A 15,578-nucleotide genomic window follows, 5' to 3' on the forward strand; every position below is an offset into this window, starting at 1 on the left:
TACTATTGCACTTTTGCTGAAGTCACCTTAGCATTTTAGACACTACCTCATACCTTTCTTTCTTTCCCTTTCTTTGAGCCCAGACTAACTGGAGCTTCTAAAATGCTGAAAGACATCTCTATTTTACATATGAGAAGACTGAGGCCCAGAGAGATGAAATGCCTTACAGGAGGTCCCCACAGCAAGTTGATGGCTGAGCTGGGGGAGGTGAGGATCTTTCCACAAGAGTACTTTTTCTTTTCTTTTTGAGGATACAAAGAATTTATTTTGGCGTGTCTCTTTCCTGACTGTCTTCTGTGGTTTGTCTGTGAGAACTGCTGATAGCAATATGTCTTCAGGAAATGCCAAAATTGGGCACTATACCCCCCAGTTCAAAGCAACTGCTGTAATGCCAGATGGTCAGTTCAAAGATATCAGTCTATCTGACTACAAAGGAAAATATGTTGTGTTCTTCTTTTACCCTCTTGACTTCACCTTTGTGTGCCCCACAGAGATCATTGCTTTCAGAGATAGGGCAGAAGAATTTAAGAAACTCAACTGCCAAGTGATTGGTGCTTCTGTGGATTCTCACTTCTGTCTCCTGGCATGGATCAACACACCCAAGAAACAAGGAGGACTGGGACCCATGAACATTCCCTTGATATCAGACCCCAAGCGCACCATTGCTCAGGAATATGGGGTCTTAAAGGCCCATGAAGGCATCTCATTCAGGGACCTTTTTATTATCGATGATAAGGGTATCATTCAACAGATCACCATAAATGACCTTCCTGTTGGCCGTTCTGTGGATGAGACACCGAGACTAGTTCAGGCCCTCCAGTTTACTGACAAACATGGGGAAGTGTGCCCAGCTGGCTGGAAGCCTGGCAGTGATACCATCAAGCCTGATGTCCAGAAGAGCAAAGAATATTTCTCTAAGCAGAAGTGAGCACTGGGCCATTTTAGGGCCAGGTTGCAGTAGGTGGCCATGTGAACAAAACTATTGTATTTTGTACTATTGTAATGCTTAAAACACAGGACCTTACACTCAGCCGAGATGTGGTGTGGGACAGGACAGGCCTTTCCTGCAGGGGTTGGGGAGGCCAGCCTTTCTTCCTCTGGAGGGAATGGCCTGAGCTGTATTATGGGGCAGGCAAACTGATGTGTATAGTAGTAGGTTATCGCTTTTGGTCTTTTGTAGTTTTATTAAACCTGAGCTGAGACCTTGTTGATTCTTCATTTTAGGGAGGCATTAGCCTTTGAGTGTAAGAGAAATTTACTTTTTGCTTTCCCTCTTTAGGGGAAAATGAGGTGTGAGAGCTGCCTCAGAATCAGGAAATTATATTGAGGGGAAATGCAAGGAGATACAGGGAATGGACCTGAAGCAAGGTGTTTCATTTCACCATATCTGGAGAAGAGCAAGACCTACTACACTATTGGCCAAGGCACTGCAATTTATGCTATAGGCTGGGTTGCAGGTTAAGAGCCCAATGAGATTACTGACATTTACTTTTACACTACTGGGAGGGCTATATGAAAACCTGAGGCTTGGCCTCTTCTGATAAATGCCTGGTACTGGTTCTGTAAAAGATCAGAGTTAGAGGCTTCAGTACCTTTGGAACTAAAAGGGAGAGGGGGACACAAACACAAGCGCTGGTGTTCATAGGGTAGGGCTTTCTGTGTCAAAAGCACAGTGCTGGGCACCTCTTGGCTTCCCTGGGTTTCTATCCTTGATTTAAGGGTAGTTCTTTCTTGTCCTCATATCATTGTCCTGAGGGAGGGTTGTCAGTGGGGCAAAGGTGGATTCCTCCTGGGCTCTTGAGGCTAGGGCAGATTCAGGACTGAGAATCCTTCTGTATATCATGTGGTGCCCTTCTAGACACCTTCCAGACACGGCTACCCCAGCCTACCTAGCCCTCCAGTATTCAGACAAGCAAGAACTATGAGCGGCAGTATAGGATTCCCGGGGCCTTCAATAATAGCTTATTATATGCCAGACACTATTTTGTATTTATTCAGTCTCCATAATAACTCTCTGAGGCAGGTACCATTATTTAGTTGCTTCTTAAGCCCTGTAACAAGTAGCATCTTGAAGCACTGCAGAGAAATGGTAACAGGTAATAATCCCATATTCCAAGGCAGGTGGCAAGTCTGGATCTGCTTTGGTCTTTTGACCAAACTTCTTTGAGCTTTGTTATCTTCATTTAAGATCTCTACTATAATTCTTTATCAAAAATGATCATCTTGGGGCTTCCCTGGTGGCACAGTGGTTGAGAGTCCGCCTGCCGATGCAGGGGACACAGGTTCGTGCCCCGGTCCAGGAAGATCCCACATGCTGCGGAGCAGCTGGGCCCGTGAGCCATGGCCGCTGAGCCTGAGAGGCCACAACAGTGAGAGGCCCGCGTACTGCAAAAAAAAAAAAAAAAAAAAAAAGATCATCTTGTACCCAATAAAAGTCTTGCCCAGCCAAATTAAAAAAAAAAGAATTTATTTTAATACTAGGCATCTGGTCAGTTTCTAGTGCTGGACCAAGGACTCTAGGCCTGGACCTACTTCAAACTGATCTGGTTTAAATGGATCACACTCTACATTCCAGATTATAACTGCCACTTGGTGAGTAGACATAAGGTTCGCCTCAAAGCTAACAAGAAAATGTAAAAATATATTTATTTATCAGTAATAAATAAATGTTATACATATGACTTTTTTCAGGTTAAAGCTTGAAATACACTCAAGGATGTTATGCACTGATTTTTTTTCTCTTTCTTTTTTTAATTGAAGTAAAATTGACCTATAACACTATGCTAGTTCCAGGTACACAACATGGTGATTCAATATTTCTACATATTACAAAATGATCATCATGATGAATCTTCCACTTTTTAAAGGGAATTAGACCTGACTAGAAAGTGTAACTAGTGAACGGGCCTCTCTTTCCTCTTCAGGTTCCTTTGGAACAAGGTCAGGGACAGATAATACTGTTGTAATTCAGGCTCAGCTTTCTACCATCTGGAAGGTTAAGTCATGGGTTTGTTATGTTTTTTCTTAAAGAGCCAACCACTTGGAAGTCCTGAAGGATTGAAATACTTACAGTTGCTCAAGGGCCTGCCAGTGTCCCCTGACTTCTGACCAGATGTGCCTCAAGCTGGCTGACAGTATTAAGAAATATGTGTCCTCAGTGAGCGAGTGACCTGAGAAGGTTGACAGGCTGTCCAGTGACGACAGCTTCCTCCTTCTAGACTCTGTCCTCTGCCCCTAATGTGGGGATGGGGTGGGGCATACCAGAAGTTGGTCTTCTCAGAGTTGTCTAGCTTTCCTTCAAGGGACTGATAATATTCTCTAGCACGGTATCCAGAAACGTGAGTTGCTTCCCCAGGGACCCAGGAAGGGCTTTTGAGAAAGATAGGTTCATATTTCCTGGGGGTCCTAATTATCTATGGCTGTGTAACAAGCCTCCCCAGAACTTAATGCCTGACATAAAAAAGAATGAAATATGGACTTCCCTGGTGGCGCAGTGGTTAAGAATCCGCCTGCCAATGCAGGGGACATGGGTTTGATCCCTGGTCCAGGAAGATCCCACATGCCGTGGAGCAACTAAGCCCATGCACCACAGCTACTGAGCCTGCACTCTAGAGCCCACGAGCCACAACTACTGAGCCCACGTTCTACAACTACTGAAGCCTGTGTGCCTAGAGCCCATGCTCCGCAACAAGTGAAGCTACCACAATGAGAAGTCCACTCACCGCAACGAAGAGTAGCCCCTGCCCACCGTAACTAGAGAAAGCCTGTGTGCAGCAACGAAGACCCAATGCAGCCAAAAAATTAAATAAGTAAATAATAAGAATGAGATAATGCCATTTGCAGCAACATGGATGGGCCTAGAGATTATCATACTAAGAGAATCAGACAAAGACAGATACCGTGTGATATTGTTTATATATGGAATCAAAAAAGTGATAAAAATGAACATACTTACAAAACAGAAATAGAATCATAGATGTAGAAAACAAACTTATGGTTACCAGGGGGGAAAGGGAGGGAAGGATAAAATTGGGAGATTGGGATTGACATATACACACTACTGTATATAAAATACATAACTAATAAGAACCTGCTGTGTAGCACAGGGAACTCTAGTCAGTACTCTTTAATGACCTATATGGGAAAAGAATCTAAAAAAGAGTGGGTATATGTATATGTATAACCAATTCACTTTGCTGTTCACCTGAAACGAACACAACATTGTAAATCAACTATACTCCGATAAAATTTTAAAAAAGAACTCAGTGGATTAAAACAACCATTTTCTTATATCTCATAATTGTGTGAGTCAGGAATTCCATCAGGGTTTGGCTGGATGTTTCTTCTGTCCCACATGACTGAGATTGCTCTCAGCTGGTGGATTGGGATGGTCTGGAGGGTCCAAGATGGCTTCACTCATATAGCTGGCACCTTAGTAGGGATGACTGGAAGGCTGGGCTCAGATGACACTGTTGTGCAAGGTGCCTACATGGGAACTCTGTGGCGTGACAGTCTCAGGGTAGTTGGATTTCTTACATGGCAGCTTAAAGCTTCCAGAGTGAGTGTTATAAGAAACCTGTGTGAAAGCTACAAGACTTATGACTTAACTTCAGAAGTTCCAGAATGTCAGTTTTGCTGAATTCTTTTGGCCAAGCAAATCACTCAGTCTAGCCCAGATTTAAGGCAAGGGGAATTAGACTCTACCTCTCAGGGAGAAGGGTAGCAGAAGATTTGCTATTAACCTTAATCTGCCATACCAGTCTTATAGAAACATTCATTCATTCACTCAACAAATATTTATTGAATGTCTGTTACATGCATACCCTAGTCACTAAAGACAATAGTGGGGAATAAAGCAGACACAAAAATTCCTGCACTTGTGGAGCTTACATCTTCCCAGAGGAGGTAAACAACAAATAAGAAATTAGTAAAATAGGGGCTTCCCTGGTGGCGCAGTGGTTGAGAATCTGCCTGCTAATGCAGGGGACACAGGTCCGAGCCCTGGTCTGGGAGGATCCCACATGCCGCGGAGCAACTAGGACCGTGAGCCACAACTACTGAGCCTGCGCGTCTGGAGCCAACAAGAGAGGCCACGATAGGGAGGGGCCTGTGCACCGCGATGAAGAGTGGCCCCCGCTTGCCACAACTAGAGAAAGCCCTCACACAGAAACGAAGACCCAACACAGCAAAAATAAATTAATTAATTAATAAACACCTACCCCCAACAGCAACAAAAAAAAAGAAATTAGTAAAATATATAGTATGTTAGATTCTTGCAAGTTTTAAGGAGAGAAAACAGGGTAGGGGAATAAGAAGCATTGGAATGGAGGTAGTGTGGCTAGAGAAAGCCTCATTAAGAAGAAGACTTTTGGGACTTCCCTGGTGGCACAGTGGTTAAGAATCTGCCTGCCAATGCAGGGGACACGGGTTCGAGCCCTGGTCCAGGAAGATCCCGCATGCCGCGGAGCAACTAAGCCCGTGTGCCACAACTACTGAGCCTGCGTTCTAGAGCCCACGTGCCACAACTACTGAAGCCTGCGCACCTAGAGCCCGTGCTCTGCAACAAGAGAAGCCACCACAATAAGCCCACGCACCACAACAAAGAGTAATCCCCGCTCTCCACAACTAGAGAAAGCCCACGCACAGCAACGAAGACCCAATGCAGCCTAATTAATTAATTTTTTTAAAAAACAGCAGCTGTTATTATTTAAAAAAAGAAGAAGAAAAAGACTTTTGGGTAAAGAGCTGAAGGAAGTGAGGGAAATAGCCATTCACCTCTCTGGGGGCAAACACTCCAGGCAAAGAAAAAAGCAAGTGAGAAGGGCCTGAGAAGAGAGGGTGCCTGGTGCCTGGTGCCTGGAATACTTGAGGAACAGTGAGGAGGCCAATGAGGCTGGAGGGGAACGAATGAGGAGAGAGAGTAATAAAGTAAGACTAACTATGGAGATTGGTGGGTGAGTGGAGCACCAGATCCCCTATGTTCTTGGGATCCATGGTTAGCAGTTTGGCTTTTCTTCTGAATGAGACAGGAAGCCATTGGAGGGTTTTGAGCAGAGAAGTGATATGACCTGACTTATGTGATGTCTATTTTAAAAGGAACATTCTGGCTGCTCTATGGAGAAAGAAAGACTTAAGGGAGTCTAAGGCAGAACAGGAAGTCCAGTTGGCAGACTCTTGCAATCATGTTAAAGGTGATTCCTGGTGGCCTGCACCAGAATGATGGCAGTGGGCATGGTGAAAAGTGGTTGCATTCTGGATAAATATCTCCAAGGTCAAACCACCAGGATTTGCTGACAGACTAGATGTAGAGTATAAGGGAGAGAATAAGCAGGCACAAAAATACGGCCTCTTCTATAAGTTCACTAAAATCTCAGATCCCTTTAGATTCCCTGTTAGTGCTTTTCATGTGACATCGTTTTGTTGTATTTTTTTCCCCCAGAGGTTCTATTTTATTTTGGTAATTGTGTGTGTATGTGTGTTTTACTTGCTTCCAGTATGAAAAAGAAAATTCACGTCCTACTTACCTTAATTGAAAAAGTTATCTCTGTGTTTACTGTTTTAATTTTTGTCAACCTTGACTTTCAACATTTTTGGTTAGATCTGAGAAAAAGAATTTAATATAAATGTAAATGAATGTATCATGCTGATGATTGTTGGTTTTGAAAAGATGGGCCAGTAATATACAGCCCATATTGAACACAGTAGGCGTTTAGAAAATGTTGATTGACCTGAATTGGTACCTTCATCTAAGAGACTAGAGAAACTGAGAATCTGTAGTCTTTACGAAAATTCTGTTAAACTGAGTTTCAGGATCATGTGTTATTTCATGCAGACACTTAGGATGATGGAGACTAAGAGTTTCCCTTCTGTTGTGTGGTGTTCATAGAAAATATACTACTTCTAACAGGTGTTTCCAGAGGCAGTGTCGCTAATTCCAAGGGGTAACTCACCTGTAAGGTCAGACTTAAGACTGGTTTGCTTTCTCATTCAACAAATATTCTCAAGGTATTCTACATGCCAGATTGTGTCCTGGACACTGGGGCTACATCAGTGAACAAAACAGCTGTGAATATCCTGGACTTTACTGATGGCTTGGATCTGGAGGACTATGGGCAGGAAGTTGTTTGTGGTCGTCATACGTTGTCTCCTTTGTGGAAGCGCTGCTATCTGTGGGCAACGTGGTGAGATGCTGCTGGCTGCTGTTGCTTCTACTCCCAGCAAGGCACCAGTTCATATACAGGGAAGAAGGTGGCTGCAAGAAAAGAGTTCTAGAGGCTGAAAGTCCAAGATCAAGGTGCTAACAGATTCAGTGTCTGGTGAGGACTGCTTCCTGGTTCATAGATAGCTGTCTTTTTGCTGTGTCCTCCTGTAGCAGAAGGAGGCAAAGGACATGTCACATCTTTTAATGGTAGGATTCAGGTGACAAATGCTGCAGTAAGCCTCAGAACACTGGACCAGTTGGGACTTGCCAGCCTAGAGGCACCATTCCACAGGAATTATGCTACTGGGCTGGCTAAATTCTTGTAGCCTGTACATAAGAGGTGGGAGAGCCCGTGTATTTCTAGCCAGTCTACATGTCTTGAGCAGCATTCATTTCACCAATGAAAAAATCATTTCTAATTTGCATTATGCTATTTCACAATCTCTGGTATCAACTGGAGAAAACTTAAGTATTGGTGACAGCCCTCTGGAGTGTGGGCTTCTTCAAATGAAAACTAACACATGGCTTGTGCATTTCTAATTAAGATACTTCAGATGTTAACCAAAAGCTCCTAGGATGTTGATCAACACTAACCAGATACACACACATGGATCCCACTCTCTTTGTTAAAGTATTTAAAAGTAAATTTCCAGAAAATTTAACTCTAATTGGTCTCAGCTCTGTGCCCCAGAAGCACTTGGTCTATGGACCTTGAGAACTTAGATTCTTATTGGGAGGGTGTGGGCTAATTAACTGGAGTGGCCTGCAATCCCTTCCCTCCGTGTCAATCTAAGGACACAGAGGTCTCAGAAAGAAATTTCAAATGGTGTTTTTCTGCACCACTGTCCCACCTCTGTCCCATGCTCTTTACCAACGAGGCTTATTTTTCTACTTCCCCAACAAGAGCCAGGATGGACACTGCCAGTGCATCTGAGGGGCAGCTGACCACCCCTTCCTCACTCACCTCTGCTCACCTCACTCTGTTGCCCTGCAGCTCTGCCTCCTGGATGCATGGGAATGTGAAGGATGGGCTGGATTTGCTTAGGCAGAGAGGAGAGTGATGACAATCTGAGCTGGGGAAGAGCATGATCAAAGACATAGAAGTGGAAGCACACATGGACAGGACGAGGAGACAGGAATTTATCCCATGCAATTGGAGCTGAAAGCCACAATAGAGAAGCAGTAGGAGACCAAGTCTGAAACACAGGTTAGGGCCATGTAATAGAGGGGCTTGAAAATTTAGCAAATTCATTTGGTCTTCCTTTCAGTAATAAGAGTAATAAATTCTGTTTGTTGAACGTCCCCTATGTGCCAAACTGTCCCAGGTACTTTTCCTACATTGTCTAATATAATCTCCACATTAAAGCAGAAAATATTTACCCTGTTTTACGTTTTGAGGAAGTGGAGTCTTAGAGAAGTTAAAATCCCTTGCTCAAGGTTACCTGGCTAGTGAGTGGTACAGCCCAGCCGCAAACCTAGGTCTGTGGTTCTTTAGACAATTTAAACAAGTTGCTCTCCCATTTAAAAAACCTTCAGGTCCTTTGGAAGGCTGGGATAGAGGTGAGTTGAGTCCGAAGAGCTGATGGAACTCTAAGCTGAAGGTCTCCTTCATCCTTAACAGCCACCCGCTACTCTTTTCCTTCCAGAAACTCCAATCCATCCTGAGGAGCTGCCCCAGTCATCACTCCTACACAACTGGAAGCCCTGAGATCTGCTGTCTTCCCTGCACAACCTCACCTACCAGGCAGAGGCACTTTGGCTCAGTCAGGGTGGCAAGTACCATGTGTACACCTAGGTCTACCTTTGCTTCAGTAACAGGGCTAAAGACAAGGAGCCCTTCCTCACAATCCAGTACCTGATACAAGGTATCAACCGCTACACTGATTACCACCATCCCATTCTGCTCCTCAAGGGTATGGCCACCAAGTGCTGGTCACTCAAGATCAAGTGTAGCCTACAGGCTCTATTCTAGCTGGGCATCTTTGAGTTGAGGAGTAGGGAGAGCTCTTTGTGTCTTATCATCCCTCTCTGTAGATTACACTGACAGGACACCCAATTATTTGGGGACTTTCCATCTGGCCATGTGACCAAGCTCGTGGCCTGGAGTTAGGGAGTAGCCAGACTAGATCACACATTTTTCTTGACTTGTGAACCCTCAGCATGAGAACTAAAAGATAACCAGATACTCAGGTGCCAGTACCGTGGCCAAGCAGCTAGGGCTGGCCTTTTGGATCCCCTTCCCCCTCTCCTTCTCAAGAACCTAGTCCATGAGATGCCTGAAGGCCTGACATCATCCCCTCTGCCTATGTAGAGCCTGATGGCCAAAGTGAACAAGGCTGAGGAGAGAGCTGAGGATGAAGAGAAGCAGGAGACCTGTTCAGAGGAAAACAGCAGTTGCCCACCTCTGTGCCATCACCCTTGGGGCTGGCAGAGTATAGCCAGGGACTGAGAGCTGAATTCTCTGAGAGTGGCTTATGAGACAGTGACTCCACTGAGCACTTCCTGTCGGCTCTTGTTAGGACAAGCGGCACCTACTTTTTCTTCAGAGCATGAAGGAAGTGGGGAAGGCTAACCTACTGGATAAAAATGCTGTTGCTGAAGGAAGGAGAGAAGTAGGTTCTTGCTGCCTCTGAACTTGAGGATTGTGCAGTCCCTTGTGTTTATATCTGTTCCTGTTGATTATTTCTATTAAATAAATATGTAAGGCTGCTAAAGAGGCTTTTTGTCATCCGTCACTTCCTTCTCCTTATTCTAGTCTTTCCTAGTACACCTGAGACTGGCCTCCAAGTTGTAACCATTCCTATTTCTTTCCTTTCTTTCTTCTGTAATTCTCTCCAGGCTCCAGGTATCAACTAGCTACAAAGGCCCAGTCTTTTGCCTCAGTTTCTCCTCTCAAAACTCTAGCAATTTGTTGGGATTGGGGTCCTCTTGGAACTTCACACAGGCCTTTGAGTTTGTCCTTGACCCTCTGCCTGGCTCTGATCAAATTCTTCCTTAATGGGAAGACTCCTGCTTGTATTTTCCCAGGGCTCTCCTGTGAATGGACCAATTATTCAAAATCCCAAGTCCACCAGGATAGTTGCTTCATGGGATTTTCATGTAAGAAAACCATGGTAAGAGGCATCTAAGAGTAAAAGAATGAAAAGATGGTTGATGACTTGAGCACAATGTCTGAAGGACATACTCCAATGATAGGATGTCTCTCTGAAATTTGTGGTATGGACTATGTTGGGGGACTTTGAGACCATCTGGAAGAGAACAGGGATACCATGAACTTTTCCTCCCTCTGCCACAGAAAAGGGAGTGAAATCAGAGTGTTGTGCAGTGTCCTAGTATGACATTATCATAGATCCTAAGCCCTGTGGCTTGGGCAGGTTCACATGGAGATTCTCCAGTGGGTCCTGGATTATGGAGTCAAACAGACCTGTGTTGAAGCCCCGCCTCTACTACTTACTAGCTTTGGACCCTTAGGCAAGTCACTTGTCCTTCTGTACCTGCTTCTTCATCTTTAAATTGGGACTAATGATAGAGTTGTGAGGATTAAATGAGAATTCAAAAATGGTAGCTGTTACTCATAACAAGAAGACAAAGCTGAACTGAGTCTGTTGATCAAAGGAGAAAGCGTATAAGTTTTACTGCATTTCAAGGAAGACAGAGGGACCAGAGAGTGAACCCCTCTGACCTGGTTGTCCCCCATTGCCGTTCCCTATTGGTAAGGTAACCATACAATGTATCATCCAAGCTGGGAGACTTTTGAAAGTAAAAAGAGGCTATTCATTATTACACCATGAATACAGGTATAAACTGGGACTGGCCCAGGGCAAACCAAGTTGTATGGTCACTCTACCCACAAGGAACATGGTATAACATAAGATAAAGGCCCCAACATTGTAAAGATAAAATCCATATGGTTTGAATCCATAAATCCATGCTCTTGTCTCCTGGGACCTTGGGAAAATCATTTTGCCCTTCTGAGATTCAATTCACACATCTTTAATTGCAGACCAAAAAATCCACTTCACAGAATTGTGGGTGAGGATTAAGTTCCTTGAAATTTTATGTAAAGTAACTGACAGCTCCAGGTGGCTAACAAATGCTAGTTCCCTTACTCCTATTTTCCCTATGCCCTCAGGACAGGGCCCCAGTACCACTGTCTCTCCAAGCCCCAGTCTCAACTCAAAATGCCCAACTGGCCTCCAGCCTCGTAACTCTGGGCCCAAGTCCTGCCCATTCAGAAAGCTCAGCTGTTAGCAACCGTGTCTCCTTTTGCCTGGCCAAACTCAAAGGATCTGAGGCTAATTATCATGATCCTATCTGCCCATGTGTGCTTCCAGTCTTGCAAAATATTTTCTCATCCAACATTTCATCACTATATGTCCATGCCACTCTCTCACTTCGTCCCAGCTCGATGCTTTGTGACCACCTAGAGGGGTGGAGAGGGAGGGTAGGAGGGAGACGCAAGAGGGAGGAGAGATGGGGATATATGTATATGTATCACTGATTCACTTTGTTATAAAGCAGAAACTAACATGCCATTGTAAAGCAATTATACTCCAATAAAGATGTTAAAAATTTTTTCATTAAAATTAAATCAGTATTCCTACCCTTAACTCACCATGAAACTCAAGAATGGTCTTAAATGGGGACATCTGAAACCATCAAAAAGAATACATGTTACTGCCTATCAGCATGACTACAAAATCCTGGGCTAGTATTTCACAGGATTCCCGGGAGAAAGTGATGAAATGTTGGATAAAAAAATATTTTGCAAGACTGGAAGCACATATGGGCAGATAGGATCATGATAATTAGCCTCAGATCCTTTGAGTTTGGCCAGGCAAAAGGAGACTCGGTTGCCTTTTCTTCACACCCTCTCCAGCATCTGCTGTTTCTAGATTTTTTATGATGACCATTCTGACTGGTGTGAGGTGATACCTCATTGTAGTTTTGATTTGCATTTATCTAGTGATTAGTGATGTTGAACATCCTTTCATGTGTTTGTTGGCAATCTGTATATCTTCTTTGGAGAAATGTCTATTTAGGTCTTCTGCCCATTTTTGGATTGGGTTGTTTGTTTTTTGATACTGAGCTGCATGAGCTGCTTGTATATTCTGGAGGTTAATCCTTTGTCAGTTGCTTCATTTGCAAATATTTTCCCCATTCTGAGGGTTGTCATTTCATCTTGTTTATGGTCTCCTTTGCTGTGAAGAAGCTTTGAAGTTTCATTAGGTCCCATTTGTTTATTTTTGTTTTTATTTCCATTTCTCTAGGGGGTGGGTCAAAAAGGATCTTGCTGTGATTTATGTCATAGAGTGTTCTGCCTATGTTTTCCTCTAAGAGTTTGATAGTGTCTGGCCTTACATTTAGGTCTTTAATCCATTTTGAGTTTATTTTTGTGTATGGTGTTAGGAAGTGTTCTAATTTCATTCTTTTCCAGGTAGCTGTCCAGTTTTCCCAGCACCACTTATTGAAGAGGCTGTCTTTTCTCCATTGTATATCCTTGCCTCCTTTATCAAAGATAAGGTGACTGTATGTGTGTGGGTTTATCTCTGGGCTTTATATCCTGTTCCATTGACCTATATTTCTGTTTTTGTGCCAGTACCATACTGTCTTGATTACTGTAGCTTTGTAGTATAGTCTGAAGTCAGGGAGCCTGATTCCTCCAGCTCCATTTTTCTTTCTCAAGATTGCTTTGGCTATTCGGGGTCTTTTGTGTTTCCATACAAATTGTGAAATTTTTTTGTTCTAGTTCTGTGAAAAATGCCATTGGTAATTTGATAGGGATTGCATTGAATCTGTAGATTGCTTTGGGTCATTTTCACAATGTTGATTCTTCCAATCCAAGAACATGGTATATCTCTCCATCTGTTTGTATCATATTTAATTTCTTTCATCAGTGTCTTATAGTTTTCTGCATGCAGCTCTTTTGTCTCCATAGGTAGGTTTATTAATTTTAATGAAATTTGATGTGTCATATTCTGATTGTCAAAGAAATATATGCTTCATTGTAGGATACTTGGAAAATACAGAACAGTGTAAGGAAGAAAATAAAAAATCCCCTGAAAGCCACCATTCAGACACAGCACTGTTTCCTTCCAGACTTTTCTAGTAGTGTGAATAATAGAGTAATAACTAGTAATGTTTAGCGAGTACTTACTATGTGCAAGCACTATACTAAGGGTTTTGTATTTATTATCTCATTTCAGTATTCACAACAACCCTATGAGGTACATAATAAACTGAGGCACAGAGAGTCTACTTACTTGGCCAAAGTTACCACAACTATTAACTATTGACACTGTAGTTTGAATGCAGAAAATCTGCCTCCGGAGTCCAGCGCCTACCCCTATGCTATGTGGCCTTGTATGTTAGATATTTCCTACTTAATGCTTCCTGCAAGAAGGCAGACAGAACATGCAAATAGTAACTTGAAACTTTTCACTCACCTTTCTTTGTCACATCTGTTCCTTTTCACCAGAGCTGTTCCCCTTCTAGGAGATGGGCTAGAAGCCACAAACTGGTCCAATACCATGCAACAGGAGGAAAACAGAGGAAGAAAATGAAGGTCTGGATGAGATGGCCTGCAAGTTGAAGGAAGCCAGGATCAGACAGAGTAAACCACAAGAAGCCTATCCTCTGTGAGCTCACACTCTGTGACAGATACTTTTGGCAGGCATTCTCCTATATTCTTGCTAACAGAACCCCAACACTGATCAAGTCTCCAACAAAGAACTCTTGACCTCAGGGAGGGGTGGGCCAGCACTAGGAGATGAGCCCATGATTGGTTTATGACAGTTACAGCAACACTCTTTTCCTTGACCAGTGATTGGTGCCAGTTCTGGCCAGTGAAGTATAAAAGGAGGTCAGCTAGGAGACTTCTGGGAAAAGTTTACATCCCTTTCCTAGTGACCCAGATGCCTCCCTAAAGACTTCCCTGTGTATAGCATTAGGGACAAGAGTGAAAAGTCAGCAGAGAACATGAAATCCGTGCAACTCTGCAGGACAGAATATAAACACTACTAAAGCCCAAGGTAAAGCCTTAAAGGATGGGAGGGGTTGAATGGCCAGATCATGGAGGGAAGAAGGATTCCAGAAATATGATAAATGGCAGGGCTGAGCACAGTGAGCTTAGCCAGGGGATGAGGTACCATGATCTATTCAGCTTGGATCATGTGTCCATCATCCTTATGGTCCAAGAAATAGAATCTATTACCAGAAAAAAATAGAGATAAAAGGTAGTAGACAGAAACAATCAATGGCCATTATTGGGATCATCCACTATTTATATTTTTTCAATAATTTCTCATACATTATCTGCTTTGAGAAGTCTGACAAACCCGCCATCCCCATTCTCTGACAACTGGATCCTTCCCCTCATAGGGGTAAGGTCCCGGCATCCATGTTGTAATCCTGACTTCTGGGCCAAGCTGATTGAACCATACAGGATCCCTGATCCAAGCTGGGACAACCAGATTCCATCCTGAGAATTTGGAACTGGAATACAGAGATGCTAGTCAGTCTCTGCTGGTCACTTAAACCTAGGACTTGTAAACCCAATAGGGAAGCTCTATTTAGTCAAGTTCATGGAAAAACAGAGAAGTCAGGATTGACTTCTGACTGTGAAGTGAAGACTGAAGCAGATATGGAAAGACAAAGACCACATGGACTGAAAGGGTTATTAAAAGAAACAGAGAATTACCTTGATTCCTGATAACTTTCTAGTTCACAGCTTTAGTCCCTCCTGAAACATGGCTTCACTTAATGATTTTGTGTTCCATGACACTCCCTATACCCTACAGTCAATAAGTCCCCCTTTTAACTAAGCTAACTTAAGTAGGTTTCTCTTGCTAGCAACTGGAGAAGCCTTGATGAAGATATATTGTTTGCTCTTCAGACCAAATGAAGTAAGGGCAGTTAGTCATCATCCTCATTTCACACATAAGGAAACTGAGGACTCTCAGAGGTCAGCCATATAGTTTCCACTGAGGCAACTCACAGAACCTTTCTGAACGTAAGTTTGTGAAAAATGTCTGTGAATAATGTCTGTATCTCTTGAGTTCCTTCAATTAAAGACCCATTGGGTGTGTGTGTGTGTGTGTATATATATATATATATATATATATAAATTTGTTTATCCATTCATCCATCAATGGACACTTTTGTTGTTTTTGTATCTCGGCTGTTGTGAATAATGCTGCAATGAACATAGGGGTGCATGTGTCTTTTCAAATTAGTGCTTTTGTTTTCTTCGGATGAATACCCAGAAGTGAAATTGCTGGATCATATGGTAGTTCTGTTTTCAGTTTTTTGAGGAACCTCCATAGTGGTGCTTTCCATAGTGGCTGTAGCAATTTACATTCCCACCAACTTTCTGAAG

At 43.2% G+C, this 15,578-nt stretch overlaps 1 pseudogene; it reads left to right on the forward strand.

The window, feature by feature from the left end:
* Nucleotides 1-260: 260 nt before the first annotated feature.
* LOC111169494 (peroxiredoxin-1 pseudogene) lies at nt 261-994 on the forward strand (annotated as a pseudogene).
* Nucleotides 995-15,578: the final 14,584 nt, after the last annotated feature.

The sequence above is a fragment of the Delphinapterus leucas genome, chromosome X (assembly GCF_059928025.1).
Source record: "Delphinapterus leucas isolate spDelLeu-1000000601 "Yukka" chromosome X, BTC_Dleu_Yukka2, whole genome shotgun sequence".
In the NCBI taxonomy this organism is placed as follows: Eukaryota; Metazoa; Chordata; class Mammalia; order Artiodactyla; family Monodontidae; genus Delphinapterus; species Delphinapterus leucas.